A 20085-nucleotide genomic window follows, 5' to 3' on the forward strand; every position below is an offset into this window, starting at 1 on the left:
ATGTTCGTGTGGTTTATGGTAAAAACACATTATTTTCCACATAACGTACATTTCTGTAGCTTCAGATTTCCCTCTCTTCCTAAAACGCACCGATGTTGTACAAAACTTATCGATGTGAAAAGCTCTGTGTCACTGATTGGCCAGCTAATCTGTATGTTGTGATTGGCCTGAATACTTCTGACATCAGGTGGAAATGTGACGCTCCTTACCATGTTTGAAAGTCCGAAGCGGGAGGAATTATGATAATGTCGGTCTTGTCTAAACTTTAATGTCGGTCTTGTCTAAACTTTAGTGCACTAAATAACCTGTAGATTGATCAGTAGGGGAGAACCGGGGCAAAAGTAACGCGGGACGAGAGTAACAAAGCAATTTTCTCTGAGCTCTGATAACATTTGCATCCCAGACTATGACAGCATCTTTAGCACACAACCCTTGACAGACCTGGCAAATATTGTAAAATGGTCTGCATTTATGTAGTGCTTTCATAGACCAGTGGCCATCCAAAGCGCTTTACAATTTGCCTCACATTCACCCATTCATTCACTCACTCATTCATACACCAACGGCGGTGTCAGCCGTGCAAGGCGCCATCCAGCTCATTGAGTAAGTTTACATGCACAGAATAAGCGGATAACTATCAAAAATCTTCTTATTATAGAAAACTGTTTTCATGCGTTTACATGCAAATCAATAAGCCGGCTATGCAGACAACTGCGTTTACATGGGACTTGAAGAATTATCAGTTTTCTCGCAGGCAGTGATGTCACCACCTATAGTACACAATAGTCGTTCAAAAAGTCAACGGCATATCTGTCTTAAGCTGTACTGTTGTATCTCTTCTCTTGTCTGCAGAACCTGTAAATGTAACATGAGCTGCTATTTTAACAGTTTCTCTGCCAACTGCTTTAGTCGAGCCGAGACTTTTATACGTTACTTTGCGCTTACTTCCGCTTGTGACGTTTATCTTTCATACGCGGAGACATGCGCACATGGACAAAACCGTGAGAAAGCCGGTTAAGGTGTTTACATGCCTCGCGAAATCGGCGTAATGAGCAAAAAACTACCTGTGCCGATCGGTTTTTGCTTACGCCGTTTATGGGCTTTCCCCGATTAAAGAAAACCGTTTTAGGCGTTTACATGACCCCACGTGTTATCAGTTTATTAAGCATAATCGGCGTAAGACTGTGCATGTAAACACACTCATTGGTAAGGGGTCTTGCTCAAGGACACCTTGACACTTGGTCAGATGGAGCCGGGGATTGAACCACCAACCTTCCGATTTGTAGACAACCTACATGAACCACTGAACCACTGCTGCCCCTTTTTTGCGTTATTGTGTTATTTACTCACCGTTTTCTGCGTGTGGAACCAGAAAAGTGTTTTCAACCATGATAAGTAAATTCCTAAAGTGGTCATGTTTATCTTAAAACGCGTTGTGTGTCTCATTTCATCTGTTAAAGTACTGATCAATCTACAGGTTATTTAGTGCTCTAAAGGGGATCGCACACCGGCCGCGCAGCTCAGCACTGCGCTGTTCTAAAAAAATCGAACACATTGTTTTCTATGAGTATACGCACACCGCCGCCACCAGGTGGCGCCTGCCACGCTGCCCAGCTGTGACTCAGGAAGTTGCTCAAATCCCTGTCGCGCCACTCGCATAGTTTAACATTACATAACATCATATGTGTCCCCAATCATTAACGATTAACATTGGCTGCTAACATATATTTTGCATTTTGAAGTAGATGCTATCTGACGAAGCTCGCGCTATTTAATGTGCACTTCCGGTTTACAATACCTCCAAGTTGTCCTAGACGCGACTCGACGCGGCGCTGAGCTGCGCGGCTGGTGTGCGCTCCCCTTAACACATCCTGAAGTTTGACTTCTCAGAGTTTTTCAAAATAAAAGTAAATGTTCAAATGTGAGGAGATCCTGTCAGGACGAAAGTAACACTTGTTACCCGCTGCTACAACTGTTGTATATGTTGAAAATTGATATTATTTTAATTAGATTTAATTTGATTTTCATAGTGTTCAAACTGTTGAAAAAATGTTTTATTCTCAACGATTCAAAACGCTTTTGAAGCTGCTCCCGACGAGCTGGATGGCGCCTTGCATGGCTGACACTGCCATCGGTGTATGAATGTGGGAGTGAATGGGTGAATGTGAGGCAATATGTAAAGCACTTTGGATGGCCATAGGTCTGTAAAAAGCACTATATAAATGCAGTCCATTTACCATTTGATAAAACTGAAATTTAAAATCTAATTTCATTATTTTTTTACGAAGATAAAAAGCAAAATATGTATGCAGTTACACATTAACGAAGTCATAGTCGGGTATATTTACTAAAAACAATCTTGTTTTGTTGTGTTACTTTCGTCCCTGCACGTGGTGTTGAAAGTAACAATGCACTACTTATGTTTAAAGCAGTGCTTCTCAAATAGTGGGCCGGGACCCCCAGGGGGGGCTCGAAGCGACACCAGGGGGGCGCGCGAGACCCCAGGGAAAATACTTTTTCAGGAAGTGATTTTTAAAGACATTACACCCCAATCACGATGTAAACCGCTTGTGTTATTTATTGATTATATTTAATTTTTCAGTATCAAATGGTCAAAAAATATTATACTTTAAATAAGGATTGATTTTTTTATTTCAGGCAAATTGATGCATTTTAAGTCTTTTCTGTTACAGACTAAAAAACAATGTTAATAAAGTTATTCTTTGTTGTAAGTTGATCGATATTTCTTTTTTTGTGTTTTCTTTTTGTGTTTTCTCAATGTTAATAAGGATACAATGTTTTGCAGATGTGTAATTTTATAGGCAAATTATACTATTTACAGTCGCGGTGGAGAGTTGGGGGGGCGCGAAATGTTTACCTCTTCCTAGGGGGGGCGTGACAGAAAATAATTGAGAAGCACTGGTTTAAAGTGACATTATACTGAAGTCCTTTTACATTTTTACAAAATTCCACCTGGTATTGATAGACTACACTTGTAAGTTATTGACCACAGCAAAACATATATCTCTGTCTATTAAAATTATCTTTTAAAATTAAGTTTTAATGAAAAATTTTACTTTCGCCCCCACTCTCCCCTACTGTAACACATGAAACCAGAAAAAACACACGTAAAAATGATGGTCTGCGCTTTCACTTGAATGTTTTAGTTTAATGGATTTTTTAGTTATGTGCAAAACACAAGATATTAAGTGATGTTTACTTCATTTTTTAAGTAAAAATAATATCTGGGTTAACAATGTGGTGAGAAAAACAAACAAATTTAACCCGAAAGACAAACTTGTGCCTTTTTAATGACTATACTGGAAACTCTGTCCTGTCTGATCCATGTCAGGAAGGATTTCCAGGCATTCTTTGGACTTGTACTATATTCGATCACTGCAACTCAAAAGGTTTGGTTTTGTAGGTTTCAGACTGGTATGGTCACCAATTGCATGGTGTATGAATGTTTGCTTATATCCTGATTCCTGAACGTTCCTCACTGAACAAACGGAGACTCCGGAGACTCTTTTGTAAAGTTTTGGAAACCTCATCCTTTTTCCACATTCCCCCCAGAGCGAAGGCTACAGACAGACACCCTAAACTCAGTTTCCTGTCTGCACGCTAAACAAACACAGAGCGAGAAGTCAAAAGAAAGCGAGGTTGTCGGTCTGTTGTGCATTGTGATACGGTGTGTCTTTTTGCACAATAGGGGTGTGTACAACGGTGATGTGTGGAACGTGTGCACTTTTATTTTCCAAAGAGTTGCGGTTTTGTTGCAGGACACACACTTTTGTCTAAGTGATGATTCGAGGAACACTTTGAGATTCAGCTCGTGTTTTCGTGACGTAAGAAAGCCAGCATTAAAAGGAAGTGCAATTTTTTCATGTTGTCTCGGGGTGAGAGTCTCTCCCTGTTCTGGACCTCAAGCTCACACATGTGTAGGTAGATACGGCTATAATTCAAGCCATAAAACTCCACGGCCACAGCTGAAAGTGGTTAGCTGTCGAAAAACACACTGGCGGCTTCAAAGCGATGGGATCGGGGCTGCAGACGGCGCTGGCTGGCTCCGTTCCTGTACGTTCAATTCCTCACAGATTGAGAATGGCTGCAAATGAATCTTTGTTTCTTGGACGTCCTCTCTCCATTAAAGCTACATCCAGATGCATCTCTGCCACAAGAATGAAACATTTAAATCATTTTCTTTCATGAGGCATATAGGCATTCATGCACTTCTTGCCTTTTAAGCAAATAATATGTTGAACTTGAAGGTGCTGTAGAATGTAAAACTGTATTTATGTAGGCATAGATGAATAATAAGAGTTGTGTAGATGGTAATGACATATCATGAGTCTCAAACACGATTGTTTTCTCCTTCTTATGTAAACTTCATGCATGCAAAAGACCGCTGAAAAACAGACCAATCTCAACATAACACCAACTGTGACGTTACAATCCAAATGTACACCCCAACATTACATTACACATTAAATTAATAAGTTGTGACTGCAGAGTTAGCGCTATATGCTAATAAATGCTATATGCTAATTAATGCTATATGCTAGTGTTTAGTTCTGCAGGTCCATACTAAAAAAAACCCCACAAACTTACCACTCAGAAACGTCCATTAACAATCTCCAAACTATTGATTATTCCCCAAAATCTTCTCTTCATCTGATACAGACTCAAACATAAGATCTGTTTACACACACACAGAGCTACTGAAGGAGGCATCAAATTTGTGTCTACCGCGTCTAGTTTGCCGCTTGAACATTTTGAGTTTACTCACTTCATTTGCGCATGCAATTCTAGTCATTGAGACATTCACGCAGAAATTTACGTTATGGGAGGGGCTTCTGCAACTCCGCTCGCTTCCTGTAATCACGTCACTACTAGAGCAAGCTCCTGATTGGTTAACGCAGCGCGTTTTTCCGCCAAAGTTCAAATTTTTCAATTCGCGCATTTGTTGCGGCAACGCTCAATTTGTGTGAACTCGACGGAATCGCGTCTAACGCGCCACGCTACATGCCTTATTCGCGCCGCGAGACGTGCGTTAACACGTCTTTACATTGACTTAACATTGAAATCACTCGCCCTTGACGCCTCTACTGCGCTGTGTGAACGCAGCATAAGAAACAGCCAATCAGAGCAGAGCTCAACATTATTATTCATGACTTTTTCTTTTTTTAAATAAGGTAATAATAGACCATTTCATTCTTACGGCACATTCACACGGGGTGAAAGCGTTAACGCTTGACGGAAGGCTTGTCTGAAGCGTGGCCAACAGCCAATCACAGTGGCCGCAGCACATGCTCTGGTCTTCCATAAACGTAATTGGCTGGCTCTGCCTAGGTTATTTACATAAGGCGATCTCATTGGCTGACGCTTGTGTTGCCACTTAAAAAGTTGAGAAATTTTCAACTTCTGCCGTGAAGCGATGGCAGTGACGCGGCGCCGACAGATCCACAATTCAGTTCGCCAACGCTTGACGTCACCCATTAAAAGCGAATGGGAAGCGTAAACGCTTACGCCCCATGTGAATGCGCCGTAAAGTAAAATCCTAGGGTTGTAAATGGACATGAAAAACCGTCTCTAGATAATTTTTTCACTTAATTAAGCAACAAGTCTTCTGGGTAGATATCAGAGAATAATTTTACAGATTATCTCAATGCATTCTTTGGCATCTTCAAAACAGCTCATGTAAAGAGATTCAATTTTGATTCATTTATACACTATAGACACTACATACACAATAGAGTTATAACTTTGATGATAATTTGTGTAATGTTTGCAATCTAAACGGATCGTCTGTCTTTAAGTAGATTATGTTTTTTTTTTAAAAGAGCCGTATGGCAAAAAGCATGATGAGATGTAGAGTTACACGCTTCCTCTCTAACAGAAGACGCCACTGTTTCATTTTCTTCTAGCACAGGTCGTGTGACTTCAAACACTGAGTGAAGTCTGTCTGCTGTTTAACGCTCTGTTGAGGCACAGGTCATCTCGCCTCTATTAGTGATTCACATGGATATTTAATACCTCTCTGCTCTAAAAGCTCAGGCGTCAGATTCAGAGAGCCCGTGTCTTCTCAGCGATCAGAGTTTTGTTCACGGTACACTTGCTCTTTGATGTTTGGGTGTCTTTTAAACATTAGTGGCACATTTTTGTTTCAAAGACATTCGCTGAGCTGATTTTGCTGAGCTAAAGATAATCTTTCAGTAGTTTGTCCATATAGAAACGGCTGGAGGTTTGGTAGGATGCATACTGTACATATTTCCACTGCGCCACCTTTCCTTCATGTTGATCTGGGCCTGGCTGATCTTATCTGATAAAAAACCGACATTGTATCACCAGATCTGAACTTTTCACCCTCATTCCACATTTCAAGTCCTCTTGTTTCATATGCTGGCAGCTTTTTGTTTTGGGTTCTTGCCTTGTCTGTTATGAGTGTTTGAAAGCATATGTAATTCTGTCTCACAACCAGAAACACCATCAGAACACAGATCCGATTATATTCACATGAGTTCAGTCATATAAGCTTTGTTACATTTTAAAGTGTAATAGATGAAGTTAATCGATTCAATTCTTGAGCAGCATGACATGTATCCTTTGAACTGATGATTTGAATGTTTGTAAATGTTGATTATAATTAATTGTGATCAGTGTTGGGGAAAGTTACTTTTAAAAGTAATGCATTACATTATTAAGTTACTCCCAAAAAAAGTAACTAATTGCATTACTTAGTTACTTTTCATGGAAAGTAATGCTTACGTTACTTTTAGTTACTTTTGCGTTACTTTTTCTTGGCTAAAGCTTGATCTCTTTCAGGCCTTGCAGGTGGTTTATGACTGAAAAGTTCTGCATTCAGAAATTGCATATTTCATCACAAAAATGTTTAGCTCTGGCCTGCCATCTCAGTTTCTGACTCAAACTGTTTCCACACAGGCACAGAGAGTGCATACGTTAAGTTTAATTCAGTACATATTTTTAATCAAATTAATTAAACTAAAAAAGTAACTTGAGTTACTTTTTTAAAAAAGTAACTCAAATATTAATGTGTACATTTTAAAAGTAATGCGTTACTTTACTCGTTACTTCAAAAAAGTAATATTATTACGTAACTCAAGTTACTTGTAATGCGTTACCCCCAACACTGATTGTGATAATGACAAGTAACAATAGAAACATTCATAGCACAAATGTTGGGCTATATATTGTATTAGTTTATGTTTGTAAGAGCTTTGCATTGTTAGATTAGCAAAATGTTGCCTGTCAGTTTAGATGTTACACTACTGAAAATGCAGGCAAAACCAGCTTAAGCTGGTTTGCTGGATTTAGCTGGTTTGAGGTGGTCTTCTCAGCATGGCATGGCTGGTCAAGCTGGTGGGTCAGCTGATCTTCCAGCCTGACCAGCTAAGTCCAGCTTGACCAGCTTAAAAAGTGACCAAAACACATCTAGACCAACTTGCTACACCAGCTAAAACCAGCTCACCATCTTATGCTAGTTTTAGCTGTTTTTTGTAGTATGGCTGCACAATTTTAAAGAAAATGAAATGGTATGCAATAGCTTGCTAAACAATATACAATATGCCTCATGATAATGTTGTAAGTTTGCAAAATACATGTACTTTATAATAAAATATATTTGAAAACTTTATAACCAGAAAATTTTCACTCTGTTGGTCTCACCATTTTTCCATCTACATCAGCCTAAAACTTTAATACATAACTTTTGAGATATTAAAATAATTGCACATACACAGCCGCGGAAAAAATTGAGACCACTTCAGTTTTGTCTTTAATCATCATTTTTAGATGTATTGTTAGCATTTCAGTCCAGTTTCTGTTTCAGGGAGTGATATAAAGTCACCCAACAGCAAATATAAAAAAACTAAAGCATGACAAGACCCATGAAAGATGTGACTAAAAATCTGGGATTTTAAAATTTTCCTAAAATACATGTACATAATACATAAGAGACATTAGTATTTTGTTGTTGAGAAATGAATTTGAACTTGTTTTCTATGCAGTATTGAAGATCAGAAAACACTGCATCTTTTTTGTTATTTTGACTAATTTAATTAAAATAAATGCTAATTAAAACATTATTTTTATTAATAATTTGGCAGAAATGTTGTCAGTGGTTTACAGAATAAAATGATGATAAAATGAAGGTAAAATGATAATTTTACCTAAATGCACACCCATACAGTTTGAGCACCCCTGACAATTTTCATGATTTTCATTAATAAATATTTGGGTGTTTGGATCAGCAATATTTACTTTGATCTATCAAATAACTGAAGGACACAGTAATATTCCAGTAGTGAAATAAGGTTTATTAGATTAACAAAAAATGTGCAATATGCATCAAATTAAAATTAGACAGGTGCATAAATTGTCAGGGGTGTCCAAACTTTTGCATATGACTGTAAATAGTAAATCTTGAAATGGTCTTTTTAAATTTCAATATATATATATATACACTGCGATGTTTGTATTTGCACAATGGCAGTGCATCTTGCAGCCCATTTTATGTAGCCAGTAGACTGCAAGTTATCTCACTAGATTTGTAAGCTAAACTATCATCTCAGTTTTGTCGCAGTCATGTTTTTTTAAAGTAAATATTTCCTGAAATGTTTTGCACATCCAGACAGGCGGTGAACAGGAAAGCAGGAGACGCTTTGATCTTTGTTTTGGATGAAATGTGTTGTAGAATTTCACACAGAGTAGTTGTGGTGGAGACGCCCACAGCTGAGGGTCACAGGTGAACATGTTTTCAGCTTTATGCTTCTTCAGGTTTCACAAATGCTGTTTGGCACAAAACCGTCACTGTAGACAAGCACATGTTTATATATAAATAAATGTCTGTGGTTAGACATCTGTGTTTTGAGGAGAAACTAACTAACTATAAGAATCAACACCACTAAATAAACTTTCAGTAGTTTCAGTACAGAAAATGCACAGGAAAATATATCACAAAATAGCCTTCATTATATTTATGCATACTTTACAGTGCATTCGGTGTGTGTTTAAATTTTCTTAGTCTATGTCTTTCTTTCACCTGTAGGGTATCAGAAACCTTCATCTGTAGTGTATAATCATTCAACTGTCAGGCATTTGTGTACATATTTCATTATCTTAAGCACTTTTCACTCACAGATATATTTGTCCGAGATCGTTTGATTTTTTGTTCATTCACACTGCCAATGATTTTACGAAATCTGTGCGTGCATTCACACACATACCGTAAAGATCCCATACAGACAAGTGACGTATTTAAAGTCCTGCACTTGGTAGGTTTCTCCCACATTGTCTGAAGCAGAGTTGTATAGTACTTAAGTATTTTTACTTTCTACATAAAAGTAAATTTTCAATTATTCATATTTTATTAGTGTTTTTCTTTGGAAAACAAACATTCCAAAACATATTATCATAATTTTTACTCCACTACATTTCATAATTTCAAGTTTTTGGTTTATATTTAATATTTAAGTACATTAAACATCTAGTAATTTTTCGTACTTTTACTTAAGTAAATTTTTTTTCGTGCTTTTTCTCAAGAAAGTAAAAGTACACAATTTTTATGTAGTTAGGCATTAAATAAATTTTAATATGCAATATATAATGAATACACAGTATGATTTTATGCTTTAGAATGTAGTGAACATTTTTTTTGTAAAAAAAAAAGTAATTTTTTTCCCAAGACAAACACTCTGATAAAGCATAGATGCTTGAAAAATGTAACTAAAATACTTAAGTATTATACACCTCTAGTCTGAAGTTTGCTAACTATCTGTGATTTCTCACTTGAGAAACCACGCATGTGCATTTTAGTTTATGACGAGACGATAAGGAGCGTGTGATGCACTGTTCTGTGGATAGTGAGGAGCTCCCTGATCTTTACTTCAGTCTAGTTTGCCGACATTTCTCGTCATGAATGTTGATCTGTGCTTTAATTCCTGTGTCAAAGAGCTGAACCATAACTTCTTTTTGCGATGACATGCGCGTCCTCAATACGGCACACCCCTTACGACATTGTTTCTTTTGTTCACACAGAGGGCTTTCTGTGTATGTTACGGTAATGTTACTAGATCCTCTTTATGGGAGCGATCCCAGAAGATTTATGGGTCGTGTTTGTGTTCACACAGAAGCTTCTCTGCCAACTTACAAAAAATTGTAAAGTGCTGTGTGAATGGGGGTTATAATGTTTGATGTTATGTAACTCTTGCTGTAGTGTTAATAGCAGTTTTTGGTCACTGGCACGGCTCCATGTGACATCTTCCCTCTAATGTCACGCCTCATCCAGACGCCTCTGTTTCCTCGCTCGCTCGGTCAGGAGAGTATTTTCATTGTTGACCTGGAGGTGACCTGTGGTGAATGCCAAGACTGTAGAGAACTTCAAAGTTTGTAATGATTTCTGTTCCTGCATGAGTGTTGTGAATTTATACGAGCTTCCAGCGTGCTTAAAGTGTACAGGACACTGAGAGCGATCCGATGAGGGTGCTGATAGACAGATAACTCAGCGTGAATACGGGTCAAGCTCTTAACAGGATTTCTGTCTGACTTTGTATGGTTAGATGTTTGAGGTGCCATAGGTTCTCAACTCCAAACAATGATCTGTTATGGGATGCAAAAGAGTTTAAAGTATGTACAGATGCAGAGAGAGAGAGAGAGAGAGAGAGAGAGAGAGAGAGAGAGAGAGAGAGAGAGAGAGAGAGAGAGAGTCATAAATATAAACCTATATCGGTTGACCAGAGTTTGTAATGAATTATTAGTATTGCATACTGTTTTTGTTTTGCTGTCTGCAATGAAAAGTGATTAAAGCATGATCTCATCTGGTCGTATATCATGATTATATTTAAAGACACATTTTTTTTTCTTAACAACAAAGCACTCAGAACATGTATGATTGTAATCTTTTCAATGCATTTAATTTGTGATTTTTCTTCATTTGTACAATGCACTCTCCTTCTTTTAATTGTATACTTTTTGTTTAGTTAGTTTTGTTTAGCCATGATACTTTTTTGTTTTGTTCTTTTGGTCCATTTTCTCCTAATTGTTGTTATAACGAAATGTTCAATAAAAAAATCGAAATGAAGAAAATACCACGATTATACATTTGTTATTAGTTTTGCTTCATAGAAGTTGGCTGTGCATTTCAAAAATCTGTGTTAATATGATTTGTGGATTATTTGTCGGGTTGTGAAGTGTGTTTAGTGTCTTACACATTGTGTATGATCTCAGTTTCAATCTTTATGCCAGAGTCTCTTTTGAGAGTCAAACACATAAACCGGTTCGGGGGCCCTGAGGGGACCGAACTGAAACTTTCACATGTAAGTGAGAAACACATGAACATCAGCTTTAAATCCTCAACAATCTCACTGGCTTTGATTTACTGTAGAGAGCAACACTTTCATTCTGTCCTGATGTTCTGCATGTTTTCTCTATGCAGTCACTCACTGTCACGTGGATCATTTCATGTCCCCATCATGTAACTCGGTCAATTATTTAAAATACCCTAAAGTCTTAATGACATCATCATCATCATCATTTAAAAGGGATTTAGTGTTTGATGAGAGCAGCAGCTCAGTTGTCAGTATTGTTTGTTTTACAAATGGCCATTTGATTTAGGTTTTATGCTGTTTGTTTGTTCATCTCATGGCTTCCCATTGACGTGGTTCATCTCATTTAAGATCACTGGCGATCGATGCTTACGAAGTTATGAAAGTACCTGATGATAACATAATTTTGACCCTTTATTTAAAAACTATCATTAATAACAACACAAGCATGTTTATATCAGAAAATATCTAGGGTTGCATAACGATTAATCACAATTAATTGTTTGTAGAATAAAAGTTTAAATCGTGTGTGTGTGTGTGTGTGTGTGTGTGTGTGTGTGTGTGTGTGTGTGTGTGTGTGTGTGTGTGTGTGAGTGTGTGTCTATAAATACATTTAAGAAATATTTACATGTGTGTGTATACATTTTTATATTTATATTAGTGCTGGGCAAAGATTAATCGCGATTAATCGCATACAAAATAAAAGTACTTTTTTGCCTAATATATGTGTGTGTGATTATTACGTATATTTAAACACATACATATATACATTTCAGAACATTTTTTATTGTTAATATATAATATAGAATATATTAAAATATAAATAAATATATATATATACACATGTAAATGTTTCTTAAATACATACATGAATGTGTGTGTATTTATATATACATAATAATTACAAACAGCATACACTCATATATTATGAAAAAAAATAACTTTTATTTTGTATGACATTAATCGCGATTAATCTTTTCCCAGCACTAATATAGCATTTATATTATATAAAAATATATGTTTGTCTGATGTAAAGCACACTGATCTCTCGTGTATTCATACTAACCTTTAAATATTATACACAAACCACACGGAAGATTCCAGAAAGTTGTTAAATTTACATTCAGAGTAAAAACTGTTTGAGAGCTGAGGTTTGTGTGAAGGGTTAGAAGCATGACTGAGGTTTTGAAGAAAGCAGGCTGAAAGTTTATACTTTGTTTACAGTTAAATACACCACAATTTAAATGAAACACTGCATGCACAGGACCAAAGATACAAGCAGAAGTCTGATCTCTATTTCTCTTCAAAATTAGCACTAAAAGGACACCATGAGTTGTTACTGAACTTATTGCGTATGCATTTGTAAGAGTTTCTCTTTGAGATGCAAAATTTATAGGGTTAGAGTATTAAAGCACGCAACACGATTTACTAAAGTTTGCACTCTTCAGTTTTCTGGTATTTATGCACTGTAAAAAATAAAAAGTTGACTTAACCTAAATTTTCAAGGCAACTTGCTGCACAGCTTTTTTGAGTTTACTCAACTATTGGATGATGTAGTTCACCTAACTCAATTTACTGAGTAATGTCAACTTACACCAAAAAGTTGAACCAACTTAAACTGATTAGGTAATAAGCCAATTTCTATGTTTACTCAACTAGTGGCTAAGTTGGGTAAAGAGTAATTTAGTATATCCAAATTTAACTAATCTACATGTTTTGGACTGTGGGAGGGTACACAGAAAGGGCTCATAAACAAAGTCTTTGTCTGACTTAAACCAGAGACCTTTTTGCTGTGCGGCAACAATGATGCGCGCCAACTCATTGTGCTGCCCTTTACACTGAACACACACTTCTCAATGATGGTAACAATGAACAAACATCATTCTTTAAAAATTACTCTAAATACAACATATAACTAACATTAACAACATAACAACATAAATAAATCCAGCAAACATTAAAACAGTCATCTTTTTTAGTAAATATTAACCAAAGAAGTGAACATGTTGCAATGCATGCTGGGAACCATTCCGACCATTGTTTTTTCTTAAATTGCTTGTTCAGATTACTGAGTTTAGCAAGTTGGGAGAACGAATTGGACAAAAACTTATAGATCTAAGTCCAGTCAACAAAATAATATTTGTTAGCTGAATGATTATGCTCTTTTCATTCAGTGAACACAAAATAATCAATTGACGCCCTTCAACAAAGAAATCTTTGTTCAAGTTACTTGATGTTCTTTGTTGACTGAACATTTTAAAGTTGGATTTTTTACAGTGTGCCAATATTTAATGTCCTCAAAAAGCATGTCTTAAATTGTATTAGTCATTATGTAAATGAGATTTTTTCACATGTGCATCTTGTCAGTAAATCATCCACAGAAATTTCCACTCCCATCGGCGCTTTTTTAAAATTGTGCTCTCACGCTAATGTCCTGTTTAGTAAATCTGGAGTTTTGCTCTTATAAAAACATGAAAATATTAATAAAATCATGTTAATTGTAATAGTTGTAGTTTTCGGAAATACATTTCAGATGTATTTGTGGAGTACTGTATAATGAATATTTACTTTCCCTTTCCATTAAAGACTCGAAGCATCTTGAATGAATTGTAATCAGAAATGTGAAATTGCAGTTCCCTCCCCTGTGGACACAAACACAATCTGTAAGTGTGGCTCAGTGCCATCACATCTCGCTCTGCTTTTGTGCCGTCTCAGATGTGAAACAGCAGAGGTTTGGGCCTTCAGGTCATTCTGTAGTGGGTAACAAAATGAGTGTAATTTTCCCCATCAGATGAATATCGTTGTGTTGCGCGTCCAGAGGAAGCTGATAAGAATGGAAACAGTCAGTGATGACCATCAGTGTTCCAGTCAGCCGAATCAAAGTGGAGGTTCAGATGAGCGGAAGGGATCGGTGTTGAGTCCAGAAGTTGTTTTCTGATTTAAAGCCCTGGAAAACATCAAACGTCTGGCTGTGCTGCTGATGCAGATGGGAGAACACAGCTGTTGTTTGCCTTTATTCTCAGAGAGAGAGAGAGAGCTTGATGTCTTGCCAAGAGAACACACTGCCTTACATTTGACCTGGAGGTGAAAGGTTTCTCTTCTCTGGGGCAGAAGCTCTTTGGCCATCTGTAACTCGTGCACATGTCACAACTTCTCTAGAAATCCTCAGAGTCATGCGAGTTAATTGTTTATGTATAGACAGAGCTTTGTTTCAACCCCTGGTTGAGTAACAACAACCCAGCAATTGGGTTAAAACAACCCAGCATTGGGACATTTTTTTAATCCGGGGTCTTGTATCACACTAAAGGGGCTTATTTTGCAATAACTACCTGCTGACTGGTCATCATCCCGCTTATTGCATGGTTATTTACCTCATAAGTAAGGTAAGTGACATTAAATATTGATTTGAAATATTTTATTAGCTAATCTTTAATGAATCCAGACATTCTGTGAGGAAAACACGTTTACTTTCGGTTTTAAAGGGGTCATACTATGAGATTTTTTTTAAGATGTAAAATAAGTCTTTTGTGTCTCCAGAGTACATGTGTGAAGTTTTAGCTCAAAATTCCCCACAGATCATTTATTATAGCATGTTAAAGTTGACACTTTGTAGGTGCCACCAAAATATGTGTGTCCTTTAAAATGCAAATGAGCTGATGAAATGCAAACTCTGATCGCAATAATGATGGATTGTTGAAATTGATACTCAATTATTTTTTGAGTATCAATTTTTAATACTCAAAAATTCAGTATCATGCAGAGAGTATCTTTCTCTCTGCATTAAATTGCAGTGCCACCAGGTTGGATAGTGCAGATTAAGGGGTGATATTATTGTAATTGGCCTTGCTACCTACATCACAAAACAGGTGAAATCTGAACGACCTACTTTTTTCACATGCTTGAAGAGAATGGTTTACTAAAACTAAGTTACTGGGTTGATCTTTTACACATTTTCGAGGTTGATAGAAGCACCGTGGACCAAATTATAGCACCTAGACGTGGAAAACGTCAAATCTTCAAGCTATGGCCCCTTTAAGATAAGAAACGACGTTCAAATGTCACAAACACACCATTTGGTTGAATCATTTGTAAATATAATGTCATATATGTTATTAAAACACATATTTATATTTCATTTTTTGTGTAATATTGAACTGTGCCTGTCAAAATGATTTGCAGCATCCGGGTTACTGTGTGTTATTACTGTGGGTTCACACCAGACGCGAGTTCAACGATTTGAGTAGATTACATACAAAGTCAATGCAAAGACGCGATCAGAGGCGTCCTCGCATGGGGCGATATGGGCGGCACATTTGCCGCGAAAACACACACTATTGGCCTCAAACGCTTTGAAAATATTGAACTCGAGCAAAAAATTTGCATAAACACGAGGTTAAATCCCGCGAGTAACGTGATGCCTCGCGTTTGGTGTGTATGTAGCATTAGTATTGATCTGAAAAGAATGTTGTGACTTGCCAATCAGAATCAAGCATTTTAGAAAGCCATGTAATAAGCAATAATAAATTATTTCAAAATCAGTTTGTTTTTTACTCAGAACATCAGACGATGATGAAAGAGCAACATCTGAATGTGTCTGACTCCAGCAGAAGAGATTGATAGAGAATTCAGTTTGTATTTATTAATTCAATGTGTCAGTGTCGTGTAAGTGTGAATCAGATTCGAGTGTTTAGATGTAAGCCACATGAGCAGAACCACACTTAAAAGTGACCAAAATTGGATACCAGAAGTGTTTTTGCTGTTTACACGCATTTAACAAAATTCAGTCTGTGCCAGATGTCTGTGGAAAAAAGTGCAGTAAATGCAACATTATGTCTCGTTTTCTTCATCTGAAAGTTTCCAGCCTAATCCTGAACACATTTAAAACACATCTGATTTAACTTAAGGCCGAGTTTCTTCTGGAATGATCCGTACTTCCTCTTACGCTCATGTTTCACAGTACGTGTGATTTGCTTCATATTTTAATCATGCATTTTCATCCAGGTTTCATGCAAAGAAATCTGGCTTGATTTATGATTGCTTCTTAAGAGTTTGTGTGTTGAAGATCAGATTTTGTTAGTCAACAAACACATAAGATATTGTTATCAGCATCACTGTTACTCATGCACACTGTGAATATGATGCAGTTTTTTATTCGCTCTACAGTAGTTATTTTATTTGAAATGTTTTAGTTTCAGTAAGGCTGGAGGTTGGTGTCAGAATTTTATTTTTTCTATATCACATAAAGAGTTTCACAGCATCTTTGAAGTACATTTGTCTGCCGCTCTTTAAGAAGAAACGTCTCATTCTTGTCTAATGATCCACAGATCTTCTCCGTGACATTCAGAGATATATTTTAAGAGTCTTCAAACACTTTTTCTTCAAATGGAGTGTGTCAGATTTGCCTCTAAATGGCCTTTAAACACAGTCAATGTCTTTGTTGTGATCAGGGAGTTTGTGCTAAAAGTGCCAGAAGCGTTATACGATAAAGAAACAAGGCTCTTGTTTTTCTCCAACTGTGGATTGGAACCAACTCGCTCTTAATTAAACATATGGTCCGCACATTTCGGCTGAAAATGAGCCTCGGTGGGTGATGGCATTATGGGTAAAATCCCATGTGTTAGCCCTTAAAATCTCGAGGGCGGTCCGATCCTGCAGTCAGTTCAGAGATTCATTTACTGCGCTGGTGGGCAATGAACCCGCTGAGGTTTTAATGCTTTGAAAAACATTTGAATTACAAGACATCATGAAGATCTGCTCAGTCTGCAACATTCAGTTTAAAGTTGACATCAATCACTGTAGAGATCTGACGCTTAACTGTCTGATGAATCTCGGGGTTTGAAAGAGCAAAGAAAGCAGATTTACATCGCTCAGAATAAATCATGGTGTATAAAATGTTGAATCTTTATTACCCTTACAAGCCATTCATTTATGCACCAATCTAACAGATTGATCTGATTATAAGTAGTTATGAATCAAACGGAAGTATTGATTTCAGATCGTATATTGAATGGTTTCGTTTTATCGGTTTAATAGGGAACAGGTTAGGATTTGTATTATTGTGGTTCAGAAGGAACAGATTGTTTGGTGTGTACGACCGTCTGCACTTTTCTTGAATGCTGTCTGAATAGATGTGTTTCTGGTATTTATGCCAAGTTTCAGTTTCGCATTAACCATATATTGCAAAAAAGTTTTTCCCCCGGGTGAGGTGGTTCTCCTTCTTCTTCTTTAGGGTTTTACGGCAATATTACAAAAAAGCAATGGAAACAGGTCCTGTGACATGCATAACTGTGGGTTCACATCAGCCGCGTTTGAGGCGTCTATATTGCGTCTATCGCGTCTAGTTTGCCGCTTGAACATTTTGAGTTTACTTGCGTGAAATTCTAGACATTCACGCGGAAATTCAGGTCAATGGAGGGGCTTCTGCAACTCCGCTTGCTTTCTGTAAGCATGTCACTACTAGAGCAAGCTCATGATTGGTTAAAGCCGAAAGTATACCAGGGACGTCCGCGTATGCGCGCCGTCCGCATGACGGCATTTTCGTCATCAAGAGGGTTCTCGGCCGGCCGCGCGGACCGCCCGCGTGCAGCCTAAAGCCTAGTTTATAGTCGCCGCGTCCGCAAGAGCGCGTTGGTGCGCGCGGCAAAAATGACGTCAACGCGGAGTGGGCGGTCGCGCGCGTTGGATGCGCGAGACCTCATTTCGCGTGGCGCTGTGCACCGCTTTTTTTGTAACTTTCCGCGCGGCTCCGCATCCGAAAATGACCGAACTCGAGGCGATTCTGTTCGAGCAGGCAAGCCTGTGACATATCTCTTTGATAAATCCAAGCAAAACAATGTATATATTTATCTGACACTCTGGAAGTAAAGTATGGAAACTTTGCAGTTTAAAACACGAATTATTTTACATGAATCAGAATGTTTGGCTTATATTTGTATTGAATGAACCACTGGATGAGGAATAAAATATAAACCTTAAGATGTCTGTACTGTTTGTTTAGTAAAAACGTTAATGAAATTATAATGTTTAATAAAGACATATTTAAAAAATTGTTGTTTTATTCATGTTCTCATATTTATATATATCAAACTCTAATGTTAAAAGCATCAGGGTTGTTCCAGCGGACGACTTCTTCTATCCTATTCTTTGTGTTTGTTTTTGACTTTATTGCTCGCGTCGCCGCCTGGTGGTTAAAAAAATAGTGCAACGGCGAGCGCGTTAACTATAAACGCCTCGTCCGTTTGGTGAGACGCGCGCGCGATCCGCGGAGGCTTGCGTTGCGGACCAAAGCGCGAGTATAACCAGCCCTTTACATTTGAGACCGCGCGGACAGTGCGCGTACAGTCCGCGTACAACAGCGCATGCGCGTGAAAATATTTAGACAGGGTACGCCACTATAAACAATTATACAAAGGAAATAGACAGCATTTGCACACACACTATCGTTTTTCTTCTTTAACTTTTACTTCTTCCAAGAACAGAAAGCCCTGGAGCATGTTTGTTTGATTCCTATTCCTTGTTGTGTTATTGTTTGTTCTAAACTGTGTTTGCAATTGTGGATCAGTTACTTTTCTTCACCTATCCTAATGTTTTAATGTACTGTAAATGTCGCCGAATCAGTGTTGCCCTGACAGCCTGGTAGAGTAATAATTTGAATAAGAAATAATTTGTATTGCGTATGTGTCTAACGCGGCCATCCGCTTGTAGCCGCGGGGAGTATACTCGAAAATCTGTGCGGATGCGTGCGTGCGCGAGCCGGACGCGGACGCGGAAAAAAGGTATACCCCGGCCTTAACGGGGCCCGTTTTTCCGCCAAAGTTCACATTTATGAACTCGCGCGTTTGCCGTGGCAACGCTCAATTTGCGCGAACTAGATGCGGTGGAATGAGGTGGAATCGCGTCTACAGCGCCACACTAAACGCCTCATTCACGCCGCGAGAGCTCCAGACGCATATTACGGGTCTGCACATTGACTTAACATTGAAATCACTCGCTCTTGACGCCTCTACCGTGGCTGGTGTGAACGCAGCATAACGGTACATTCACACAGAGAGAAAGCGTTAACGCTTGATGGAAGGCTTGTCTGAAGCGTGGCCAACAGTCCATCACAGTGGCTGCAGCACATGCTCCGGTCTTCCATAAACGTAAATAGGTTATTTGCATAAGGCAGTCTGATTGGCTGACGCACACGTTGTCACTTGAAAAGTTGAGAAATGTTCAACTTCTGCCACGAGCTACGGCACTGACGCGGTGCCGACGGATCCACAATTCAGTTTGGCAACCCATAACGTCACCCATTAAAAGTGAATGGGAAGCGTTAACGCTTACGCTCCGTGTGAATGTACCATAAGAGTCGCATGATCGTTCTTTAAATATGGTGTGGTGTGTTTGATCAAGTGTTTAAAGAAAGAGAAGGTGTGGTCAACTTCATGCGCCGTCACAAGAACCGGCAAGCCAATGACATCGAAATACAGCAAGAGCGATTGGGGAGTGAACAGTTCTGTATGCTTTCCAGTCGCTCTCACTGTATTTTGATGTCATACGCATGTCGGTCTACCTGGCACTGTATAAACCCAAACACATCCGCCGCCATGGTTTTTGAAATGACTTACCATGAGAAAACAAAATTATGTTTTAGTCACATAACATCGGTTACTGAAAATGTTGTCTTTTCTTGACATTTAGAAAATAACATTAAAGTTTTGTGCAAATCTGTAATGGAAACGCAGCTACTGTCAATCATATTACA

General features: G+C 38.0%; 1 protein-coding gene across 2 annotated transcripts in view; it reads left to right on the forward strand.

Annotated features, from left to right (window-relative positions):
- The window catches only part of nkd2b (NKD inhibitor of WNT signaling pathway 2b), a 45952-nt gene that overhangs the window by 18088 nt on the left and 7779 nt on the right, over positions 1 to 20085 (forward strand). The gene's annotated exons all lie outside the window — the stretch shown is intronic.

Source organism: Misgurnus anguillicaudatus, chromosome 10, assembly GCF_027580225.2.
Source record: "Misgurnus anguillicaudatus chromosome 10, ASM2758022v2, whole genome shotgun sequence".
In the NCBI taxonomy this organism is placed as follows: Eukaryota; Metazoa; Chordata; class Actinopteri; order Cypriniformes; family Cobitidae; genus Misgurnus; species Misgurnus anguillicaudatus.